Below are 26,394 nucleotides of genomic sequence, written 5' to 3'. Positions count from 1 at the left end.
CACATTTAATGCCGAGTTCCATTACCGAGATTACAGGTAGAAAGGTCTGAAATGACCAAAATTCTGATGATATTATCAAGTCTGGCAATTTTTAGTGGCGTTTTCACTAAAATGTGATTTCAAACATTAATAATTCCTTTTTATACAGCTCAGAACTTGTGTATAAGGCTTTGAAATGAGGAGAATACTGTTCATGTTTACAACTGAGGCTTAAGTGGCCATGCGTTTTTTGACTGAAACCACGAATATCCTGTAGGTTCTAGTATTTACTTCTAAGGAAACTCTCAAAATGTGGTAAAACTCTTAAAATACAGAATTATCTTTACAGGTAACGAATATGATCCTGTAACTAACAGTTGAAATACAAGTAAATATCTTCTAACCACATTTAATGCCGAGTTCAATTACCGAGATTACAGGTAGAAAGCTCTGAAATGAGCAAAATTCTGATAATATTAACGAGTCCGGCTATTTTATGTGGCGTTTTCACTAAAATGTGATTTCAAACATTAAGATTTCTGTTTATAGAGCTCAGAATTTTTGAATAAAGCTTTGAAATGAGGAGAACACTGTTCATGTTAACAACTGAGGCTTATTTGGCCACTCGTTTTTTTACTGAAATAGTGTATATCCTGTAGGTTCTAGTATTTACTTCTAAGGAAACTCTCAAAATGTGGTAAAACTCTTAAAATACAGAAATATCTTTACAGGAAATGAATATGAACCTGTAACTAACAGTGGAAATACAAGTAAATAGATTCTAACCACATTTAATGCTGAGTTCAATTACCGAGATTACAGGTAGAAAGCTCTGAAATGACGAAAATTCTGCTAATATTAACGAGTCCGGCTATTTTAAGTGACGTTTTCACTAAAATGTGATTTCAAACATTAAGATTTCTGTTTATAGAGCTCAGAATTTGTGTATAAAGCTTTGAAATGAGGAGAATACTGTTCATGTTCACAACTGAGGTTTAATTGGCCACGCGTTTTTTGACTGAAACCGTGTATATCCTGTAGATTCTAGTATTTACTTCTAAGGAAACTCTCAAAATTGGTAAAACTCTTAAAATACACAATGATCTTTCCAGGAAACGAATATGAACCTGTAACTAACAGTTGAAATACAAGTAAATAGATTCTAACCACATTTAATGCCGAATTCCATTACCGAGATTACAGGTAGAAAGCTCTGAAATGACCAAAATTCTGATGATATTATCAAGTCTGGCAATTTTATGTGGCGTTTTCACTAAAATGTGATTTCAAACATTAAGATTTCTGTTTATAGAGCTCAGAATTTGTGAATAAAGCTTTGAAATGAGGAGAATACTGTTCATGTTTACAACTGAGGCTTAATTGGCCCCACGTTTTTTAGTGAAACCGTGTATATCCTGTAGGTTCTAGTATTTACTTCTAAGGAAACTCTCAAAATGTGGTACAGCTCTTAAAATACACAATGATCGTTCCAGGAAACGAATATGAACCTGTAAATAACAGTTGAAATACAAGTAAATAGTTTCTAACCACATTTAATACTGAGTTCAATTACTGAGATTACAGGTAGAAAGCTCTGAAATGACGAGAATTGTAATAATATTAACAAGTCCGGCTATTTTATGTCGCGTTTTCACTAAAATGTGATTTCATAATTTAAGATTTCTGTTAATAGAGCTCAGAATTTGTGTATAAAGCTTTGAAATTAGGAGAATACTGTTCATGTTCACAACTGAGGCTTAATTGGCCACGCGTTTTTTGACTGAAATCGTGTATATCCTGTAGGTTCTAGTTTTTACTTCTAAGGAAACCCTCAAAATGTGGTAAAACTCTTAAAATACAGAAATATCTTTCCAGGAAAGGAATTTGAACCTGTAACTAACAGTTGAAATACAAGTAAATAGATTCTAACCACATTTAATGCAGAGTTCCATTACCGAGATTACAGGTAGAACGCTCTGAAATGACGAAAATTCTGCTAATATTAATGAGTCCGGCTATTTTAAGTGACGTTTTCACTAAAATGTGATTTCAAACATTAAGATTTCTGTTTATAGAGCTCAGAATTTGTGTATAAAGCTTTGAAATGAGGAGAATAATGTTCATGTTTACAACTGAGGCTTAATTGGCCACGCGTTTTTTGACTGATACCGTGTATATCCTGTAGGTTCTAGTATTTACTTCTAAGGAAACTCTCAAAATGTGGTACAACTCTTAAAATACACAATGATCTTTCCAGGAAACGAATATATACCTGTAACTAAAAGTTGAAATACATGTAAATAGATTCTAACCACATTTAATGCCTATTTCATTTACCGAGATTACAGGAAGAGAGCTCTGAAATGAGGAGAATTTAGATAATCTTAAGGAGTCCGGATATTTTATGTGGCGTTTTCAATAAAATGTGATTTCAAACACTAAGATTTCTGTTTATAGAGCTCAGAATTTGTGAATAAAGCTTTGAAATGAGGAGAATACTGTTCATGTTTACAACTGAGGCTTAATTGGCCCCACGTTTTTTAACTGAAACCGTGTATATCCTGAAGGTTAGTATTTACTTCTAAGGAAACTCTCAAAATGTGGTAAAACTCTTAAAATACACAATGATCTTTCCAGGAAACGAATATGTACCTGTAACTAACAGTTGAAATACAAGTAAATAGATTCTAACCACATTTAATGCCGAGTTCCATTACCGAGATTACAGGTAGAAAGCTCTGAAATGACCAAAATTCTGATAATATTAACGAGTCCAGCTATTTTATGTGGCGTTTTCACTAAAATGTGATTTCAAACATTAAGATTTCTGTTTATAGAGCTCAGAATTTTTGAATAAAGCTTTGAAATGAGGAGAATACTGTTCATGTTCACAACTGAGGCTTAATTGGCCACTCGTTTTTTTTTTACTGAAATAGTGTATATCCTGTAGGTTCTAGTATTTACTTCAAAGGAAACTCTCAAAATGTGGTAAAACTCTTAAAATACAGAAATATCTTTCCAGGAAACGAATATGAACCTGGAACTAACAGTTGAAATACAGGTAAATAGATTCTAACCACATTTAATGTTGAGTTCAATTACCGAGATTACAGGTAGAAAGCTCTGAAATGACGAAAATTCTGCTAATATTAACGAGTCCGGCTATTTTAAGTGACGTTTTCACTAAAATGTGATTTCAAACATTAAGATTTCTGTTTATAGAGCTCAGAATTTGTGTATAAAGCTTTGAAATGAGGAGAATACTGTTCATGTTCACAATGAGGCTTAATTGGCCACGCGTTTTTTGACTGAAACCGTGTATATCCTGTAGATTCTAGTATTTACTTCTAAGGAAACTCTCAAAATTGGTAAAACTCTTAAAATACACAATGATCTTTCCAGGAAACGAATATGAACCTGTAACTAACAGTTGAAATACAAGTAAATAGATTCTAACCACATTTAATGCCGAGTTCCATTACCGAGATTACATGTAGAAAGCTCTGAAATGACCAAAATTCTGATGATATTATCAAGTCTGGCAATTTTTAGTGGCGTTTTCACTAAAATGTGATTTCAAACATTAATAATTCCTTTTTATACAGCTCAGAACTTGTGTATAAGGCTTTGAAATGAGGAGAATACTGTTCATGTTTACAACTGAGGCTTAAGTGGCCATGCGTTTTTTGACTGAAACCACGTATATCCTGTAGGTTCTAGTATTTACTTCTAAGGAAACTCTCAAAATGTGGTAAAACTCTTAATATACACAATGATCTTTCCAGGAAACGAATATGTACCTGTAACTAAAAGTTGAAATACATGTAAATAGATTCTAACCACATTTAATGCCGATTTCAATTACCGAGATTACAGGAAGAGAGCTCTGAAATGAGGAGAATTTAGGTAATCTTAAGGAGTCCGGATATTTTATGTGGCGTTTTCACTAAAATATGATTTCAAACACTAAGATTTCTGTTTATAGAGCTCAGAATTTGTGAATAAAGCTTTGAAATGAGGAGAATACTGTTCATGTTTACAACTGAGGCTTAATTGGCCCCACGTTTTTTGACTGAAACCGTGTATATCCTGAAGGTTAGTATTTACTTCTAAGGAAACTCTCAAAATGTGGTAAAACTCTTAAAATACAGAAATATCTTTCCAGGAAAGGAATTTGAACCTGTAACTAACAGTTGAAATACAAGTAAATAGATTCTAACCACATTTAATGCCGAGTTCCATTACCGAGATTACAGGTAGAAAGCTCTGAAATGACGAAAATTCTGCTAATATTAATGAGTCCGGCTATTTTAAGTGACGTTTTCACTAAAATGTGATTTCAAACATTAAGATTTCTGTTTATAGAGCTCAGAATTTGTGTATAAAGCTTTGAAATGAGGAGAATAATGTTCATGTTTACAACTGAGGCTTAATTGGCCACGCGTTTTTTGACTGATACCGTGTATATCCTGTAGGTTCTAGTATTTACTTCTAAGGAAACTCTCAAAATGTGGTAAAACTCTTAAAATACACAACGATCTTTCCAGGAAACGAATTTGTACCTGTAACTAAAAGTTGAAATACATGTAAATAGATTCTAACCACATTTAATGCCGATTTCAATTACCGAGATTACAGGAAGAGAGCTCTGAAATGAGGAGAATTTAGATAATATTAAGGAGTCCGGATATTTTATGTGGAGTTTTCACTAAAATGTGATTTCACACACTAAAATTTCTGTTTATAGAGTTCAGAATTTGTGAATAAAGCTTTGAAATGAGGAGAATACTGTTCATGTTTACAACTGAGGCTTAATTGGCCCCACGTTTTTTGACTGAAACCGTGTATATCCTGAAGGTTAGTATTTACTTCTAAGGAAACTCTCAAAATGTGGTAAAACTCTTAAAATACACAATTATCTTTCCAGGAAACGAATATGAACCTGTAACTAACAGTTGAAATACAAGTAAATAGATTCTAACCACATTTAATGCCGAGTTCCATTACCGAGATTACAGGTAGAAAGCTCTGAAATCACAAAAAATTCTGATGATATTATCAAGTCTGGCAATTGTTAGTGGCGTTTTCACTAAAATGTGATTTCAAACATTAATAATTCCTTTTTGTACAGCTCAGAAGTTGTGTATAAGGCTTTGAAATGAGGAGAATACTGTTAATGTTTACAACTGAGGCTTAAGTGGCCATGCGTTTTTTGACTGAAGCCACGAATATCCTGTAGGTTCAAGTATTTACTTCTAAGGAAACTCTCAAAATGTGGTAAAACTCTTAAAATACAGAATTATCTTTACAGGTAACGAATATGATCCTGTAACTAAAAGTTGAAATACAAGTAAATATCTTCTAACCACATTTAATGCCGAGTTCAATTACCGAGATTACAGGTAGAAAGCTCTGAAATGAGCAAAATTCTGATAATATTAACGAGTCCAGCTATTTTATGTGGCGTTTTCACTAAAATGTGATTTCACACATTAAGGTTTCTGTTTATAGAGATCAGAATTTTTGAATAAAGCTTTGAAATGAGGAGAATACTGTTCATGTTCACAACTGAGGCTTAATTGGCCACTCGTTTTTTTTACTGAAATAGTGTATATCCTGTAGGTTCTAGTATTTACTTCTAAGGAAACTCTCAAAATGTGGTAAAACTCTTAAAATACAGAAATATCTTTCCAGGAAACGAAAATGAACCTGTAAGTAACAGTTGAAATACAAGTAAATAGATTCTAACCACATTTAATGCCGAGTTCCATTACCGAGATTACAGGAAGAGAGCTCTGAAATGCGGAGAATTTAGATAATATTAAGGAGTCCGGATATTTTATGTGGCGTTTTCACTAAAATGTGATTTCAAACATTAAGATTTCTGTTTATAGAGCTCAGAATTTGTGAATAAAGCTTTGAAATGAGGAGAATACTGTTCATGTTTACAACTGAGGCTTAATTGGCCCCACGTTTTTGACTGAAACCGTGTATATCCTGAAGGTTAGTATTTACTTCTAAGGAAACTCTCAAAATGTGGTAAAACTCTTAAAATACACAATGATCTTTCCAGGAAACGAATATGAACCTGTAACTAACAGTTGAAATACAAGTAAATAGATTCTAACCACATTTAATGCCGAGTTCCATTACCGAGATTACAGGTAGAAAGCTCTGAAATGACCAAAATTCTGATGATATTATCAAGTCTGGCAATTTTTAGTGGCATTTTCACTAAAATGTGATTTCAAACATTAATAATTCCTTTTTATACAGCTCAGAACTTGTGTATAAGGCTTTGAAATGAGGAGAACACTGTTCATGTTTACAACTGAGGCTTAAGTGGCCATGCGTTTTTTGACTGAAACCACGAATATCCTGTAGGTTCTAGTATTTACTTCTAAGAAAACTCTCAAAATGTGGTAAAACTCTTAAAATACAGAATTATCTTTCCAGGTAACGAATATGATCCTGTAACTAACAGTTGAAATACAAGTAAATATCTTCTAACCACATTTAATGCCGAGTTCCATTACCGAGATTACAGGTAGAAAGCTCTGAAATGACGAAAATTCTGCTAATATTAACGAATCCGGCTATTTTAAGTGGCGTTTTCACTAAAATGTGATTTCAAACATTAAGATTTCTGTTTATAGAGCTCAGAATGTTTGAATAAAGCTTTGAAATGAGGAGAACACTGTTCATGTTCACAACTGAGGCTTATTTGGCCACTCGTATTTTTACTGAAATAGTGTATATCCTGTAGGTTCTAGTATTTACTTCTAAGGAAACTCTCAAAATGTGGTAAAACTCTTAAAATAGAGAAATATCTTTCCAGGAAATGAATATGAACCTGTAAATAACAGTGGAAATACAAGTAAATAGATTCTAACCACATTTAATGCTGAGTTCAATTACCGAGATTACAGGTAGAAAGCTCTGAAATGACGAAATTCTGCTAATATTAACGAGTCCGGCTAGTTTAAGTGACGTTTTCACTAAAATGTGATTTCAAACATTAAGATTTCTGTTTATAGAGTTCAGAATTTGTGTATAAAGCTTTGAAATGAGGAGAATACTGTTCATGTTCACAACTGAGGTTTAATTGGCCACGCGTTTTTTGACTGAAACCGTGTATATCCTGTAGATTCTAGTATTTACTTCTAAGGAAACTCTCAAAATTGGTAAAACTCTTAAAATACACAATGATCTTTCCAGGAAACGAATATGAACCTGTAACTAACAGTTGAAATACAAGTAAATAGATTCTAACCACATTTAATGCCGAATTCCATTACCGAGATTACAGGTAGAAAGCTCTGAAATGACCAAAATTCTGATGATATTATCAAGTCTGGCAATTTTATGTGTCGTTTTCACTAAAATGTGATTTCAAACATTAAGATTTCTGTTTATAGAGCTCAGAATTTGTGAATAAAGCTTTGAAATGAGGAGAATACTGTTCATGTTTACAACTGAGGCTTAATTGGCCCCACGTTTTTTAGTGAAACCGTGTATATCCTGTAGGTTCTAGTATTTACTTCTAAGGAAACTCTCAAAATGTGGTACAGCTCTTAAAATACACAATGATCGTTCCAGGAAACGAATATGAACCTGTAAATAACAGTTGAAATACAAGTAAATAGTTTCAAACCACATTTAATACTGAGTTCAATTACTGAGATTACAGGTAGAAAGCTCTGAAATGACGAGAATTGTAATAATATTAACAAGTCCGGCTATTTTATGCCGCGTTTTCACTAAAATGTGATTTCATAATTTAAGATTTCTGTTAATAGAGCTAAGAATTTGTGTATAAAGCTTTGAAATTAGGAGAATACTGTTCATGTTCACAACTGAGGCTTAATTGGCCACGCGTTTTTTGACTGAAATCGTGTATATCCTGTAGGTTCTAGTATTTACTTCTAAGGAAACCCTCAAAATGTGGTAAAACTCTTAAAATACAGAAATATCTTTCCAGGAAAGGAATTTGAACCTGTAACTAACAGTTGAAATACAAGTAAATAGATTCTAACCACATTTAATGCCGAGTTCCATTACCGAGATTACAGGTAGAAAGCTCTGAAATGACGAAAATTCTGCTAATATTAATGAGTCCGGCTATTTTAAGTGACGTTTTCACTAAAATGTGATTTCAAACATTAAGATTTCTGTTTATAGAGCTCAGAATTTGTGTATAAAGCTTTGAAATGAGGAGAATAATGTTCATGTTTACAACTGAGGCTTAATTGGCCACGCGTTTTTTGACTGATACCGTGTATATCCTGTAGGTTCTAGTATTTACTTCTAAGGAAACTCTCAAAATGTGGTAAAACTCTTAAAATACACAATGATCTTTCCAGGAAACGAATATGTACCTGTAACTAAAAGTTGAAATACATGTAAATAGATTCTAACCACATTTAATGCCTATTTCATTTACCGAGATTACAGGAAGAGAGCTCTGAAATGAGGAGAATTTAGATAATCTTAAGGAGTCCGGATATTTTATGTGGCGTTTTCACTAAAATGTGATTTCAAACACTAAGATTTCTGTTTATAGAGCTCAGAATTTGTGAATAAAGCTTTGAAATGAGGAGAATACTGTTCACGTTTACAACTGAGGCTTAATTGGCCCCACGTTTTTTGACTGAAACCGTGTATATCCTGAAGGTTAGTATTTACTTCTAAGGAAACTCTCAAAATGTGGTAAAACTCTTAAAATACACAATGATCTTTCCAGGAAACGAATATGAACCTGTAACTAACAGTTGAAATACAAGTAAATAGATTCTAACCACATTTAATGCCGAGTTCCATTACCGAGATTACAGGTAGAAAGCTCTGAAATGACCAAAATTCTGATGATATTATCCAGTCTGGCAATTTTTAGTGGCCTTTTCACTAAAATGTGATTTCAAACATTAATAATTCCTTTTTATACAGCTCAGAACTTGTGTATAAGGCTTTGAAATGAGGAGAATACTGTTCATGTTTACAACTGAGGATTAAGTGGCCATGCGTTTTTTGACTGAAACCACGAATATCCTTTAGGTTCTACTATTTACTTCTAAGGAAACTCTCAAAATGTGATAAAACTCTTAAATTACAGAATTATCTTTACAGGTAACGAATATGATCCTATAACTAACAGTTGAAATACAAGTAAATATCCTCTAACCACATTTAATGCCGAGTTCAATTACCGAGATTACAGGTAGAAAGCTCTGAAATGAGGAAAATTCTGATAATATTATCGAGTCCGGCTATTTTATGTGGCGTTTTCACTAAAATGTGATTTCAAACATTAAGATTTCTGTTTATAGAGCTCAGAATTTTGAATAAAGCTTTGAAATGAGGAAAATACTGTTCATGTTTACAACTGAGGCTTAATTGGCCCCACTTTTTTTGACTGAAACCGTGTATATTCTGAAGGTTAGTATTTACTTCTAAGGAAACTCTCAAAATGTGGTAAAACTCTTAAAATACACAGTGATCTTTCCAGGAAACGAATATGTACCTGTAACTAAAAGTTGAAATACATGTGAATAGATTCTAACAACATTTAGTGTCAATTTCAATTACCGAGATTACAGGAATAGAGCTCTGAAGTGAGGAGAATTTAGATTATATTAAGGTGTCCGGATATTTTATGTGGCGATTTCACTAAAATGTGATTTCAAACATTTAGATTTCTGTTTATAGAGCTCAGAATTTGTGAATAAAGCTTTGAAATGAGGAGAATACTGTTCATGTTTACAACTGAGGCTTAATTGGCCCCACGTTTTTTAGTGAAACCGTGTATATCCTGAAGGTTCTAGTATTTACTTCTAAGGAAACTCTCAAAATGTGGTACAGCTCTTAAAATACACAATGATCTTTCCAGGAAACGAATATGAACCTGTAAATAACAGTTGAAATACAAGTAAATAGATTCTAACCACATTTAATGCTGAGTTCAATTACTGAGATTACAGGTAGAAAGCTCTGAAATGACGAGAATTGTAATAATATTAACAAGTCCGGCTATTTTATGACGCGTTTTCACTAAAATGTGATTTCATAATTTAAGATTTCTGTTAATAGAGCTCAGAATTTGTGTATAAAGCTTTGAAATTAGGAGAATACTGTTCATGTTCACAACTGAGGCTTAATTGGCCACGCGTTTTTTGACTGAAATCGTGTATATCATGTAGGTTCTAGTATTTACTTCTAAGAAAACTCTCAAAATGTGGTAAAACTCTTAAAATACAGAAATATCTTTCCAGGAAAGAATTTGAACCTGTAACTAACAGTTGAAATACAAGTAAATAGATTCTAACCACATTTAATGCCGAGTTCCATTACCGAGATTACAGGTAGAAAGCTCTGAAATGACGAAAATTCTGCTAATATTAATGAGTCCGGCTATTTTAAGTGACGTTTTCACTAAAATGTGATTTCAAACATTAAGATTTCTGTTTATAGAGGTCAGAATTTGTGTATAAAGCTTTGAAATGAGGAGAATACTGTTCATGTTTACAACTGAGGCTTAATTGGCCCCACGTTTTTTGACTGAAACCGTGTATATCCTGAAGGTTAGTATTTACTTCTAAGGAAACTCTCAAAATGTGGTAAAACTCTTAAAATACACAATGATCTTTCCAGGAAACGAATATGATCCTTTAACTAACAGTTGAAATACAAGTAAATATCTTCTAACCACATTTAATGCCGAGTTCAATTACCGAGATTACAGGTATAAAGCTCTGAAATGAGCAAAATTCTGATAATATTAACGAGTCCAGCTATTTTTGACTGAAACCGTGTATATCCTGAAGGTTAGTATTTACTTCTAAGGAAACTCTCAAAATGTGGTAAAACTCTTAAAATACACAATGATCTTTCCAGGAAACGTATATGAACCTGTAACTAACAGTTGAAATACAAGTAAATAGATTCTAACCACATTTAATGCCGCGTTCCATTACCGAGATTACAGGCAGAAAGCTCTGAAATGACCAAAATTCTGATGATATTATCAAGTCTGGCAATTTTTAGTGGCGTTTTCACTAAAATGTGATTTCAAACATTAATAATTCCTTTTTATACAGCTCAGAACTTGTGTATAAGGCTTTGAAATGAGGAGAATACTGTTCATGTTTACAACTGAGGCTTAAGTGGCCATGCATTTTTTGACTGAAACCACGAATATCCTGTAGGTTCAAGTATTTACTTCTAAGGAAACTCTCAAAATGTGGTAAAACTCTTAAAATACAGAATTATCTTTACCGGTAACGAATATGATCCTGTAACTAACAGTTGAAATACAAGTAAATATCTTCTAACCACATTTAATGCCGAGTTCAATTACCGAGATTACAGGTAGAAAGCTCTGAAATGAGGAAAATTCTGATAATATTAACGAGTCCGGCTATTTTATGTGGCGTTTTCACTAAAAAGTGATTTCAAACATTAAGATTTCTGTTTATAGAGCTCAGAATTTTTGAATAAAGCTTTGAAATGAGGAGAATACTTTTTATGTTCACAACTGAGGCTTAATTGGCCACGCGTTTTTTGACTGAAATCGTGTATATCCTGTAGATTCTAGTATTTACTTCTAAGGAAACTCTCAAAATTGGTAAAACTCTTAAAATACACAATGATCTTTCCAGGAAACGAATATGAACCTGGAACTAACAGTTGAAATACAAGTAAATAGATTCTAACCACATTTATTGCCGAGTTCCATTACCGAGATTACAGGTAGAAAGCTATGAAATGACCAAAATTCTGATGATATTATCAAGTCTGGCAATTTTTAGTGGCGTTTTCACTAAAATGTGATTTCAAACATTAGTAATTCCTTTTTATACAGCTCTGAACTTGTGTATAAGGCTTTGAAATGAGGAGAATACTGTTCATGTTTACAACTGAGGCTTAAGTGGCCATGCGTTTTTTGACTGAAACCACGTATATCCTGTAGGTTTTGGTATTGACTTCTAAGGAAACTCTCAAAATGTGGTAAAACTCTTAAAATACAGAATTATCTTTACCGGTAACGAATATGATCCTGTAACTAATAGTTGAAATACAAGTAAATATCTTCTAACCACATTTAATGCCGAGTTCAATTACCGAGAAACAGGTAGAAAGCTCTGAAATGAGGAAAATTCTGATAATATTAATGAGTCCGGCTATTTTATGTGGCGTTTTCACTAAAATGTGATTTCAAACATTAAGATTTCTGTTTATAGAGCTCAGAATTTTTGAATAAAGCTTTGAAATGAGGAGAATACTGTTCATGTTCACAACTGAGGCTTAATTGCCCACGCGTTTTTTGACTGAAATCGTGTATATCCTGTAGGTTCTAGTATTTACTTCTAAGGAAACTCTCAAAATGTGGTAAAACTCTTAAAATACACAATGATCTTTCCAGGAAACGAATATGTACCTGTAACTAAAAGTTGAAATACATGTAAATAGATTCTAACCACATTTAATGCCGATTTCAATTACCGAGATTACAGGAAGAGAGCTCTGAAATGAGGAGAAATTAGATAATATTAAGGAGTCCGGATATTTTATGTGGCGTTTTCACTAAAATGTGATTTCAAACACTAAGATTTCTGTTTATAGAGCTCAGAAATTGTGAATAAAGCTTTGAAATGAGGAGAATACTGTTCATGTTTACAACTGAGGCTTAATTGGCCCCACGTTTCTTGACTGAAACCGTGTATATCCTGAAGGTTAGTTTTTACTTCTAAGGAAACTCTCAAAATGTGGTAAAACTCTTAAAATACACAATGATCTTTCCAGGAAACGAATATGAACCTGTAACTAACAGTTGAAATACAAGTAAATAGATTCTAACCACATTTAATGCCGAGTTCCATTACCGAGATTACAGGTAGAAAGCTCTGAAATGACCAAAATTCTGATGATATTATCAAGTCTGGCAATTTTTAGTGGCCTTTTCACTAAAATGTGATTTCAAACATTAATAATTCCTTTTTATACAGCTCAGAACTTGTGTATAAGGCCTTGAAATGAGGAGAATTCTGTTCATGTTTACAACTAGGATTAAGTGGCCATGCGTTTTTTGACTGAAACCATGAATATCCTTTAGGTTCTAATATTAACTTCTAAGGAAACTCTCAAAATGTGATAAAACTCTTAAAATACAGAATTATCTTTACAGGTAACGGATATGATCCTGTAACTAACAGTTTAAATACAAGTAAATATCCTCTAACCACATTTAATGCCGAGTTCAATTACCGAGATTACAGGTAGAAAGCTCTGAAATGAGGAAAATTCTGATAATATTAACGAGTCCGGCTATTTTATGTGGCGTTTTCACTAAAATGTGATTTCAAACATTAAGATTTCTGTTTATAGAGCTCAGAATTTTGAGTAAAGCTTTGAAATGAGGAGAATACTGTTCATGTTTACAACTGAGGCTTAATTGGCCCCACTTTTTTTGACTGAATCCGTGTATATTCTGAAGGTTAGTATTTACTTCTAAGGAAACTCTCAAAATGTGGTAAAACTCTTAAAATACACAATGATCTTTCCAAGAAACGAATATGTACCTGTAACTAAAAGTTGAAATACATGTGAATAGATTCTAACAACATTTAATGTCGATTTCAATTACCGAGATTACAGGAATAGAGCTCTGAAAGGAGGAGAATTTAGATAATATTAAGGTGTCCGGATATTTTATGTGGCGATTTCACTAAAATGTGATTTCAAACATTAAGATTTCTGTTTATAGAGCTCAGAATTTGTGAATAAAGCTTTGAAATGAGGAGAATACTGTTCATGTTTACAACTGAGGCTTAATTGGCCCCACGTTTTTTAGTGAAACCGTGTATATCCTGAAGGTTCTAGTATTTACTTCTAAGGAAACTCTCAAAATGTGGTACAGCTCTTAAAATACACAATTATCTTTCCAGGAAACGAATATGAACCTGTAAATAACAGTTGAAATACAAGTAAATAGATTCTAACGACATTTAATGCTGAGTTCAATTACTGAGATTACAGGTAGAAAGCTCTGAAATGACGAGAATTGTAATAATATTAACAAGTCCGGCTATTTTATGACGCGTTTTCACTAAAATGTGATTTCATTATTTAAGATTTCTGTTAATAGAGCTCAGAATTTGTGTATAAAGCTTTGAAATTAGGAGAATACTGTTCATGTTCACAACTGAGGCTTAATTGGCCACGCGTTTTTTGACAGAAATCGTGTATATCCTGTAGGTTCTAGTATTTACTTCTAAGGAAACTCTCAAAATGTGGTAAAACTCTTAAAATACAGAAATATCTTTCCAGGAAACGAATATGAACCTGTAACTAACAGTGGAAATACAGGTAAATAGATTCTAACCACATTTAATGCTGAGTTCAATTACCGAGATTACAGGTAGAAAGCTCTGAAATGAGGAGAATTTAGATAATATTAAGGAGTCCGGATATTTTATGTGGCGTTTTCACTAAAATGTGATTTCAAACACAAAGATTTCTGTTTATAGAGCTCAGAATTTGTGAATAAAGCTTTGAAATGAGGAGAATACTGTTCATGTTTACAACTGAGGCTTAATTGGCCCCACGTTTTTTGACTGAAACCGTGTATATCCTGAAGGTTAGTATTTACTTCTAAGGAAACTCTCAAAATGTGGTAGAACTCTTAAAATACACAATGATCTTTCCAGGAAACGAATATGAACCTGTAACTAACAGTTGAAATACAAGTAAATAGATTCTAACCACATTTAATGCCGAGTTCCATTACCGAGATTACAGGTAGAAAGCTCTGAAATGACCAATATTCTGATGATATTATCAAGTCTGGCAATTTTTAGTGGCGTTTTCACTAAAATGTGATTTTAAACATTAATAATTCCTTTTTATACAGCTCAGAACTTGTGTATAAGGCTTTGAAATGAGGAGAATACTGTTCATGTTTAAAATTGAGGCTTAAGTGGCCATGCGTTTTTTGACTGAAACCACGAATATCCTGTAGGTTCAAGTATTTACTTCTAAGGAAACTCTCAAAATGTGGTAAAACTCTTAAAATACAGAATTATCTTTACAGGTAACGAATATGATCCTTTAACTAACAGTTGAAATACAAGTAAATATCTTCTAACCACATTTAATGCCGAGTTCAATTACCGAGATTACAGGTAGAAAGCTCTGAAATGAGGAGAATTTAGATAATATTAAGGAGTCCGGCTATTTTATGTGGCGTTTTCACTAAAATGTGATTTCAAACACTAAGATTTCTGTTTATAGAGCTCAGAATTTGTGAATAAAGCTTTGAAATGAGGAGAATACTGTTCATGTTTACAACTGAGGCTTAATTGGCCCCACGTTTTTTGACTGAAACCGTGTATATCCTGAAGGTTAGTATTTACTTCTAAGGAAACTCTCAAAATGTGGTAAAACTCTTAAAATACACAATGATCATTCCAGGAAACGAATATGAACCTGTAACTAACAGTTGAAATACAAGTAAATAGATTCTAACCACATTTAATGCCGAGTTCCATTAACGAGATTACAGGCAGAAAGCTCTGAAATGACCAAAATTCTGATGATATTATCAAGTCTGGCAATTTTTAGTGGCGTTTTCAATAAAATGTGGTTTCAAACATTAATAATTCCTTTTTATACAGCTCAGAACTTGTGTATAAGGCTTTGAAATGAGGAGAATACTGTTCATGTTTACAACTGAGGCTTAAGTGGCCATGCGTTTTTTGACTGAAACCACGAATATCTTGTAGGTTCAAGTATTTACTTCTAAGGAAACTCTCAAAATGTGGTAAAACTCTTAAAATACAGAATTATCTTTACAGGTAACGAATTTGATCCTTTAACTAACAGTTGAAATACAAGTAAATATCTTCTAACCACATTTAATGCCGAGTTCAATTACCGAGATTACAGGTAGAAAGCTCTGAAATGAGGAGAATTTAGATAATATTAAGGAGTCCGGATATTTTATGTGGCGTTTTCACTAAAATGTGATTTCAAACACTAAGATTTCTGTTTATAGAGCTCAGAATTTTTGAATAAAGCTTTGAAATGAGGAGAATACTCTTCATGTTCACAACTGAGGCTTAATTGGCCACGCGTTTTTTGACTGAAATCGTGTATATCCTGTAGATTCTAGTATTTACTTCTAAGGAAACTCTCAAAATTGGTAAAACTCTAAAAATACACAATGATCTTTCCAGGAAACGAATATGAACCTGTAACTAACAGTTGAAATACAAGTAAATAGATTCTAACCACATTTATTGCCGAGTTCCATTACCGAGATTACAGGTAGAAAGCTCTGAAATGATCAAAATTCTGATGATATTATCAAGTCTGGCAATTTTTAGTGGCGTTTTCACTAAAATGTGATTTCAAACATTAGTAATTCCTTTTTATACAGCTCTGAACTTGTGTATAAGGCTTTGAAATGAGGAGAATACTGTTCATGTTTACAACTGAGGCTTAAGTGGCCATGCGTTTTTTGACTGAATCCACGTATATCCTGTAGGTTTTGGTATTTACTTCTAAGGAAACTCTCAAAAATGTGGTAAAACTCTTAAAATACAGAATTATCTTTACCGGTAACGAATATGATCCTGTAACTAATAGTTGAAATACAAGTAAATATCTTCTAACCACATTTAATGCCGAGTTCAATTACCGAGAAACAGGTAGAAAGCTCTGAAATGAGGAAAATTCTGATAATATTAACGAGTCCGGCTATTTTATGTGGCGTTTTCACTAAAATGTGATTTCAACCATTATGATTTCTGTTTATAGAGGTCAGAATTTTTGAATAAAGCTTTGAAATGAGGAGAATACTGTTCATGTTCACAACTGAGGCTTAATTGCCCACGCGTTTTTTGACTGAAATCGTGTATATCCTGTAGGTTCTAGTATTTACTTCTAAGGAAACTCTCAAAATGTGGTAAAACTCTTAAAATACACAATGATCTTTCCAGGAAACGAATATGTACCTGTAACTAAAAGTTGAAATACATGTAAATAGATTCTAACCACATTTAATGCCGATTTCAATTACCGAGATTACAGGAAGAGAGCTCTGAAATGAGGAGAATTTAGATAATATTAAGGAGTCCGGATATTTTATGTGGCGTTTTCACTAAAATGTGATTTCAAACACTAAGATTTCTGTTTATAGAGCTCAGAAATTGTGAATAAAGCTTTGAAATGAGGAGAATACTGTTCATGTTTACAACTGAGGCTTAATTGGCCCCACGTTTTTTGACTGAAACCGTGTATATCCTGAAGGTTAGTTTTTACTTCTAAGGAAACTCTCAAAATGTGGTAAAACTCTTAAAATACACAATGATCTTTCCAGGAAACGAATATGAACCTGTAACTAACAGTTGAAATGCAAGTAAATAGATTCTAACCACATTTAATGCCGAGTTCCATTACCGAGATTACAGGTAGAAAGCTCTGAAATGACCAAAATTCTGATGATATTATCAAGTCTGGCAATTTTTAGTGGCCTTTTCACTAAAATGTGATTTCAAACATTAATAATTCCTTTTTATACAGCTCAGAACTTGTGTATAAGGCTTTGAAATGAGGAGAATACTGTTCACGTTTACAACTGAGGCTTAAGTGGCCATGCGTTTTTTGACTGAAACCACGAATATCCTGTAGGTTCAAGTATTTACTTCTAAGGAAACTCTCAAAATGTGGTAAAACTCTTAAAATACAGAATTATCTTTACAGGTAACGAATATGATCCTTTAACTAACAGTTGAAATACAAGTAAATATCTTCTAACCACATTGAATTCCGAGTTCAATTACCGAGATTACAGGTAGAAAGCTCTGAAATGAGCAAAATTCTGATAATATTAACGAGTCCAGCTATTTTATGTGGCGTTTTCACTAAAATGTGATTTCAAACATTAAGATTTCTGTTTATAGAGCTCAGAATTTTTGAATAAAGCTTTGAAATGAGGAGAATACTGTTCATGTTCACAACTGAGGCTTAATTGGCCACTCGTTTTTTTTTTACTGAAATAGTGTATATCCTGTAGGTTCTAGTATTTACTTCTAAGGAAACTCTCAAAATGTGGTAAAACTCTTAAAATACAGAAATATCTTTCCAGGAAACGAATATGAACCTGTAACTAACAGTTGAAATACAGGTAAATAGATTCTAACCACATTTAATGCTGAGTTCAATTACCGAGATTACAGGTAGAAAGCTCTGAAATGACGAAAATTCTGCTAATATTAACGAGTCCGGCTATTTTAAGTGACGTTTTCACTAAAATGTGATTTCAAACATTAAGATTTCTGTTTATAGAGCTCAGAATTTGTGTATAAAGCTTTGAAATGAGGAGAATACTGTTCATATTCACAACTGAGGCTTAATTGGCCCCACGTTTTTTGACTGAAACCGTGTATATCCTGTAGATTCTAGTATTTACTTCTAAGGAAACTCTCAAAATTGGTAAAACTCTTAAAATACACAATGATCTTTCCAGGAAACGAATATGAACCTGTAACTAACAGTTGAAATACAAGTAAATAGATTCTAACCACATTTAATGCCGAGTTCCATTACCGAGATTACAGGTAGAAAGCTCTGAAATGACCAAAATTCTGATGATATTATCAAGTCTGGCAATTTTTAGTGGCGTTTTCACTAAAATGTGATTTCAAACATTAATAATTCCTTTTTATACAGCTCAGAACTTGTGTATAAGGCTTTGAAATGAGGAGAATACTGTTCATGTTCACAACTGAGGCTTAATTGGCCACTCGTTTTTTGACTGAAACCACGATTATCCTCTAGGTTCAAGTATTTACTTCTAAGGAAACTCTCAAAATGTGTTAAAACTCTTAAAATACACAATGATCTTTCCAGGAAACGAATATGTACCTGTAACTAAAAGTTGAAATACATGTAAATAGATTCTAACCACATTTAATGCCTATTTCAATTACCGAGATTACAAGAAGAGAGCTCTGAAATGAGGAGAATTAGGTAATATTAAGGAGTCCGGATATTTTATGTGGCGTTTTCACTAAAATGTGATTTCAAACACTAAGATTTCTGTTTATAGAGCTCAGAATTTGTGAATAAAGCTTTGAAATGAGGAGAATACTGTTCATGTTTACAACTGAGGCTTAATTGGCCCCACGTTTTTTGACTGAAACCGTGTATATCCTGAAGGTTAGTATTTACTTCTAAGGAAACTCTCAAAATGTGGTAAAACTCTTAAAATACACAATGATCTTTCCAGGAAACGAATATGAACCTGTAACTAACAGTTGAAATATAAGTAAATAGATTCTAACCACATTTAATGCCGAGTTCCATTACCGAGATTACAGGCAGAAAGCTCTGAAATGACCAAAATTCTGATGATACTATCAAGTCTGGCAATTTTTAGTGGCGTTTTCACTAAAATGTGATTTCAAACATTAATAATTCCTTTTTATACAGCTCAGAACTTGTGTATAAGGCTTTGAAATGAGGAGAATACTGTTCATGTTTACAACTGAGGCTTAAGTGGCCATGCATTTTTTGACTGAAACCACGAATATCCTGTAGGTTCAAGTATTTACTTCTAAGGAAACTCTCAAAATGTGGTAAAACTCTTAAAATACAGAATTATCTTTACCGGTAACGAATATGATCCTGTAACTAACAGTTGAAATACAAGTAAATATCTTCTAACCACATTTAATGCCGAGTTCAATTACCGAGATTACAGGTAGAAAGCTCTGAAATGAGGAAAATTCTGATAATATTAACGAGTCCGGCTATTTTATGTGGCGTTTTCACTAAAAAGTGATTTCAAACATTAAGATTTCTGTTTATAGAGCTCAGAATTTTTGAATAAAGCTTTGAAATGAGGAGAATACTGTTCATGTTCACAACTGAGGCTTAATTGGCCACGCGTTTTTTGACTGAAATCGTGTATATCCTGTAGATTCTAGTATTTACTTCTAAGGAAACTCTCAGAATTGGTAAAACTCTTAAAATACACAATGATCTTTCCAGGAAACGAATATGAACCTGTAACTAACAGTTGAAATACAAGTAAATAGATTCTAACCACATTTATTGCCGAGTTCCATTACCGAGATTACAGGCAGAAAGCTCTGAAATGACCAAAATTCTGATGATATTATCAAGTCTGGCAATTTTTAGTGGCGTTTTCACTAAAATGTGATTTCAAACATTAGTAATTCCTTTTTATACAGCTCTGAACTTGTGTATAAGGCTTTGAAATGAGGAGAATACTGTTCATGTTTACAACTGAGGCTTAAGTGGCCATGCGTTTTTTGACTGAAACCACGTATATCCTGTAGGTTTTGGTATTTACTTCTAAGGAAACTCTCAAAATGTGGTAAAACTCTTAAAATACAGAATTATCTTTACCGGTAACGAATATGATCCTGTAACTAATAGTTGAAATACAAGTAAATATCTTCTAACCACATTTAATGCCGAGTTCAATTACCGAGAAACAGGTAGAAAGCTCTGAAATGAGGAAAATTCTGATAATATTAACGAGTCCGGCTATTTTATGTGGCGTTTTCACTAAAATGTGATTTCAAACATTAAGATTTCTGTTTATAGAGGTCAGAATTTTTGAATAAAGCTTTGAAATGAGGAGAATACTGTTCATGTTCACAACTGAGGCTTAATTGCCCACGCGTTTTTTGACTGAAATCGTGTATATCCTGTAGGTTCTAGTATTTACTTCTAAGGAAACCCTCAAAATGTGGTAAAACTCTTAAAATACACAATGATCTTTCCAGGAAACGAATATGTACCTGTAACTAAAAGTTGAAATACATGTAAATAGATTCTAACCACATTTAATGCCGATTTCAATTACCGAGATTACAGGAAGAGAGCTCTGAAATGAGGAGAATTTAGATAATATTAAGGAGTCCGGATATTTTATGTGGCGTTTTCACTAAAATGTGATTTCAAACACTAAGATTTCTGTTTATAAGGCTCAGAAATTGTGAATAAAGCTTTGAAATGAGGAGAATACTGTTCATGTTTACAACTGAGGCTTAATTGGCCCCACGTTTTTTGACTGAAACCGTGTATATCCTGAAGGTTAGTTTTTACTTCTAAGGAAACTCTCAAAATGTGGTAAAACTCTTAAAATACACAATGATCTTTCCAGGAAATGAATATGAACCTGTAACTAACAGTTGAAATACAAGTAAATAGATTCTAACCACATTTAATGCCGAGTTCCATTACCGAGATTACAGGTAGAAAGCTCTGAAATGACCAAAATTCTGATGATATTATCAAGTCTGGCAATTTTTTGTGGCCTTTTCACTAAAATGTGATTTCAAACATTAATAATTCCTTTTTATACAGATCAGAACTTGTGTATAAGGCTTTGAAATGAGGAGAATACTGTTCATGTTTACAACTGAGGATTAAGTGGCCATGCTTTTTTTGACTGAAACCACGAATATCCTTTAGGTTCTAGTATTTACTTCTAAGGAAACTCTCAAATTGTGATAAAACTCTTAAAATACAGAATTATCTTTACAGGTAACGAATATGATCCTGTAACTAACAGTTGAAATACAAGTAAATATCCTCTAACCACATTTAATGCCGAGTTCAATTACCGAGATTACAGGTAGAAAGCTCTGAAATGAGGAAAATTCTGATAATATTAATGAGTCCGGCTATTTTATGTGGCGTTTTCACTAAAATGTGATTTCAAACATTAAGATTTCTGTTTATAGAGCTCAGAATTTTGAATAAAGCTTTGAAATTAGGAGAATACTGTTCATGTTTACAACTGAGGCTTAATTGGCCCCACTTTTTTTGACTGAAACCGTGTATATTCTGATGGTTAGTATTTACTTCTAAGGAAACTCTCAAAATGTGGTAAAACTCTTAAAATACACAATGATCTTTCCAGGAAACGAATATATACCTGTAACTAAAAGTTGAAATACATGTGAATAGATTCTAACAACATTTAATGTCGATTTCAATTACCGAGATTACAGGAATAGAGCTCTGAAAGGAGGAGAATTTAGATAATATGAAGGTGTCCGGATATTTTATGTGGCGATTTCACTAAAATGTGATTTCAAACATTAAGATTTCTGTTTATAGAGCTCAGAATTTGTTAATAAAGCTTTGAAATGAGGAGAATACTGTTCATGTTTACAACTGAGGCTTAATTGGCCCCACGTTTTTTAGTGAAACCGTGTATATCCTGAAGGTTCTAGTATTTACTTCTAAGGAAACTCTCAAAATGTAGTACAGCTCTTAAAATACACAATGATCTTTCCAGGAAACGAATATGAACCTGTAAATAACAGTTGAAATACAAGTAAATAGATTCTAACGACATTTAATGCTGAGTTCAATTACTGAGATTACAGGTAGAAAGCTCTGAAATGACGAGAATTGTAATAATATTAACAAGTCCGGCTATTTTATGACGCGTTTTCACTAAAATGTGATTTCATAATTTAAGATTTCTGTTAATAGAGCTCAGAATTTGTGTATAAAGCTTTGAAATTAGGAGAATACTGTTCATGTTCACAACTGAGGCTTAATTGGCCACGCGTTTTTTGACTGAAACCACGAATATCCTGTAGGTTCTAGTATTTACTTCTAAGGAAACTCTCAAAATGTGGTAAAACTCTTAAAATACAGAAATATCTTTCCAGGAAACGAATATGAACCTGTAACTAACAGTGGAAATACAAGTAAATAGATTCTAACCACATTTAATGCTGAGTTCAATTACCGAGATTACAGGTAGAAAGCTCTGAAATGACGAAAATTCCGCTAATATTAACGAGTCCGGCTATTTTAAGTGACGTTTTCACTAAAATGTGATTTCAAACACTAAGATTTCTGTTTATAGAGCTCAGAATTTGTGAATAAAGCTTTGAAATGAGGAGAATACTGTTCATGTTTACAACTGAGGCTTAATTGGCCCCACGTTTTTTGACTGAAACCGTGTATATCCTGAAGGTTAGTATTTACTTCTAAGGAAACTCTCAAAATGTGGTAAAACTCTTAAAATACACAATGATCTTTCCAGGAAACGAATATGAACCTGTAACTAACAGTTGAAATACAAGTAAATAGATTCTAACCACATTTAATGCCGAGTTCCATTACCGAGATTACAGGTAGAAAGCTCTGAAATGACCAAAATTCTGATGATATTATCAAGTCTGGCAATTTTTATTGGCGTTTTCACTAAAATGTGATTTCAAACATTAATAATTCCTTTTTATACAGCTCAGAACTTGTGTATAAGGCTTTGAAATGAGGAAAATACTGTTCATGTTTACAACTGAGGCTTAAGTGGCCATGCGTTTTTTGACTGAAACCACGAATATCCTGTAGTTTCAAGTATTTACTTCTAAGGAAACTCTCAAAATGTGGTAAAACTATTAAAATACAGAATTATCTTTACAGGTAACGAATATGATCCTTTAACTAACAGTTGAAATACAAGTAAATATCTTCTAACCACATTTAATGCCGAGTTCAATTACCGAGATTACAGGTAGAAAGCTATGAAATGAGGAGAATTTAGATAATATTAAGGAGTCCGGATATTTTATGTGGCGTTTTCACTAAAATGTGATTTCAAACACTAAGATTTCTGTTTATAGAGCTCAGAATTTGTGAATAAAGCTTTGAAATGAGGAGAATACTGTTCACGTTTACAACTGAAGCTTAATTGGCCCCACGTTTTTTGACTGAAACCGTGTATATCCTGAAGGTTAGTATTTACTTCTAAGGAAACTCTCAAAATGTGGTAAAACTCTTAAAATACAGAATGATCTTTCCAGGAAACGAATATGAACCTGTAACTAACAGTTGAAATATAAGTAAATATCCTCTAACCACATTTAATGCCGAGTTCAATTACCGAGATTACAGGTAGAAAGCTCTGAAATGAGGAAAATTCTGATAATATTAACGAGTCCGGCTATTTTATGTGGCGTTTTCACTAAAATGTGATTTCAAACATTAAGATTTCTGTTTATAGAGCTCAGAATTTTGAATAAAGCTTTGAAATGAGTAGAATACTGTTCATGTTTACAACTGAGGCTTAATTGGCCCCACTTTTTTTGACTGAAACCGTGTATATTCTGAAGGTTAGTATTTACTTCTAAGGAAACTCTCAAAATGTGGTAAAACTCTTAAAATACACAATGATCTTTCCAGGAAACGAATATGTACCTGTAACTAAAAGTTGAAATACATGTGAATAGATTCTAACAACATTTAATGTCGATTTCAATTACCGAGATTACAGGAATAGAGCTCTGAAAGGAGGATAATTTAGATAATATTAAGGTGTCCGGATATTTTATGTGGCGATTTCACTAAAATGTGATTTCAAACATTAAGATTTCTGTTTATAGAGCTCAGAATTTGTTAATAAAGCTTTGAAATGAGGAGAATACTGTTCATGTTTACAACTGAGGCTTAATTGGCCCCACGTTTTTTAGTGAAACCGTGTATATCCTGAAGGTTCTAGTATTTACTTCTAAGGAAACTCTCAAAATGTGGTAAAACTCTTAAAATACACAATGATCTTTCCAGGAAACGAATATGAACCTGTAAATAACAGTTGAAATACAAGTAAATAGATTCTAACCACATTTAATGCTGAGTTCAATTACTGAGATTACAGGTAGAAAGCTCTGAAATGACGAGAATTGTAATAATATTAACAAGTCCGGCTATTTTATGACGCGTTTTCACTAAAATGTGCTTTCATAATTTAAGATTTCTGTTAATAGAGCTCAGAATTTGTGTATAAAGCTTTGAAATTAGGAGAATACTGTTCATATTCACAACTGAGGCTTAATTGGCCACGCGTTTTTTGACTGAAACCACGAATATCCTGTAGGTTCTAGTATTTACTTCTAAGGAAACTCTCAAAATGTGGTAAAACTCTTAAAATACAGAAATATCTTTCCAGGAAACGAATATGAACCTGTAACTAACAGTGGAAATACAAGTAAATAGATTCTAACCACATTTAATGCTGAGTTCAATTACCGAGATTACAGGTAGAAAGCTCTGAAATGACGAAAATTCCGCTAATATTAACGAGTCCGGCTATTTTAAGTGACGTTTTCACTAAAATGTGATTTCAAACACTAAGATTTCTGTTTATAGAGCTCAGAATTTGTGAATAAAGCTTTGAAATGAGGAGAATACTGTTCATGTTTACAACTGAGGCTTAATTGGCCCCACGTTTTTTGACTGAAACCGTGTATATCCTGAAGGTTAGTATTTACTTCTAAGGAAACTCTCAAAATTGGTAAAACTCTTAAAATACACAATGATCTTTCCAGGAAACGAATATGAACCTGTAACTAACAGTTGAAATACAAGTAAATAGATTCTAACCACATTTAATGCCGAGTTCCATTACCGAGATTACAGGTAGAAAGCTCTGAAATGACCAAAATTCTGATGATATTATCAAGTCTGGCAATTTTTAGTGGCGTTTTCACTAAAATGTGATTTCAAACATTAATAATTCCTTTTTATACAGCTCAGAACTTGTGTATAAGGCTTTGAAATGAGGAGAATACTGTTCATGTTTACAACTGAGGATTAAGTGGCCATGCTTTTTTTGACTGAAACCACGAATATCCTTTAGGTTCTAGTATTTACTTCTAAGGAAACTCTCAAAATGTGATAAAACTCTTAAAATACAGAATTATCTTTACAGGTAACGAATATGATCCTGTAACTAACAGTTGAAATACAAGTAAATATCCTCTAACCACATTTAATGCCGAGTTCAATTACCGAGATTACAGGTAGAAAGCTCTGAAATGAGGAAAATTCTGATAATATTAATGAGTCCGGCTATTTTATGTGGCGTTTTCACTAAAATGTGATTTCAAACATTAAGATTTCTGTTTATAGAGCTCAGAATTTTGAATAAAGCTTTGAAATTAGGAGAATACTGTTCATGTTTACAACTGAGGCTTAATTGGCCCCACTTTTTTTGACTGAAACCGTGTATATTCTGATGGTTAGTATTTACTTCTAAGGAAACTCTCAAAATGTGGTAAAACTCTTAAAATACACAATGATCTTTCCAGGAAACGAATATATACCTGTAACTAAAAGTTGAAATACATGTGAATAGATTCTAACAACATTTAATGTCGATTTCAATTACCGAGATTACAGGAATAGAGCTCTGAAAGGAGGAGAATTTAGATAATATGAAGGTGTCCGGATATTTTATGTGGCGATTTCACTAAAATGTGATTTCAAACATTAAGATTTCTGTTTATAGAGCTCAGAATTTGTTAATAAAGCTTTGAAATGAGGAGAATACTGTTCATGTTTACAACTGAGGCTTAATTG

Source organism: Myotis nattereri (assembly GCF_964212035.1).
Source record: "Myotis nattereri genome assembly, chromosome: 2".
Lineage (NCBI taxonomy): Eukaryota > Metazoa > Chordata > Mammalia > Chiroptera > Vespertilionidae > Myotis > Myotis nattereri.
This window is presented reverse-complemented; position numbering follows the sequence as displayed.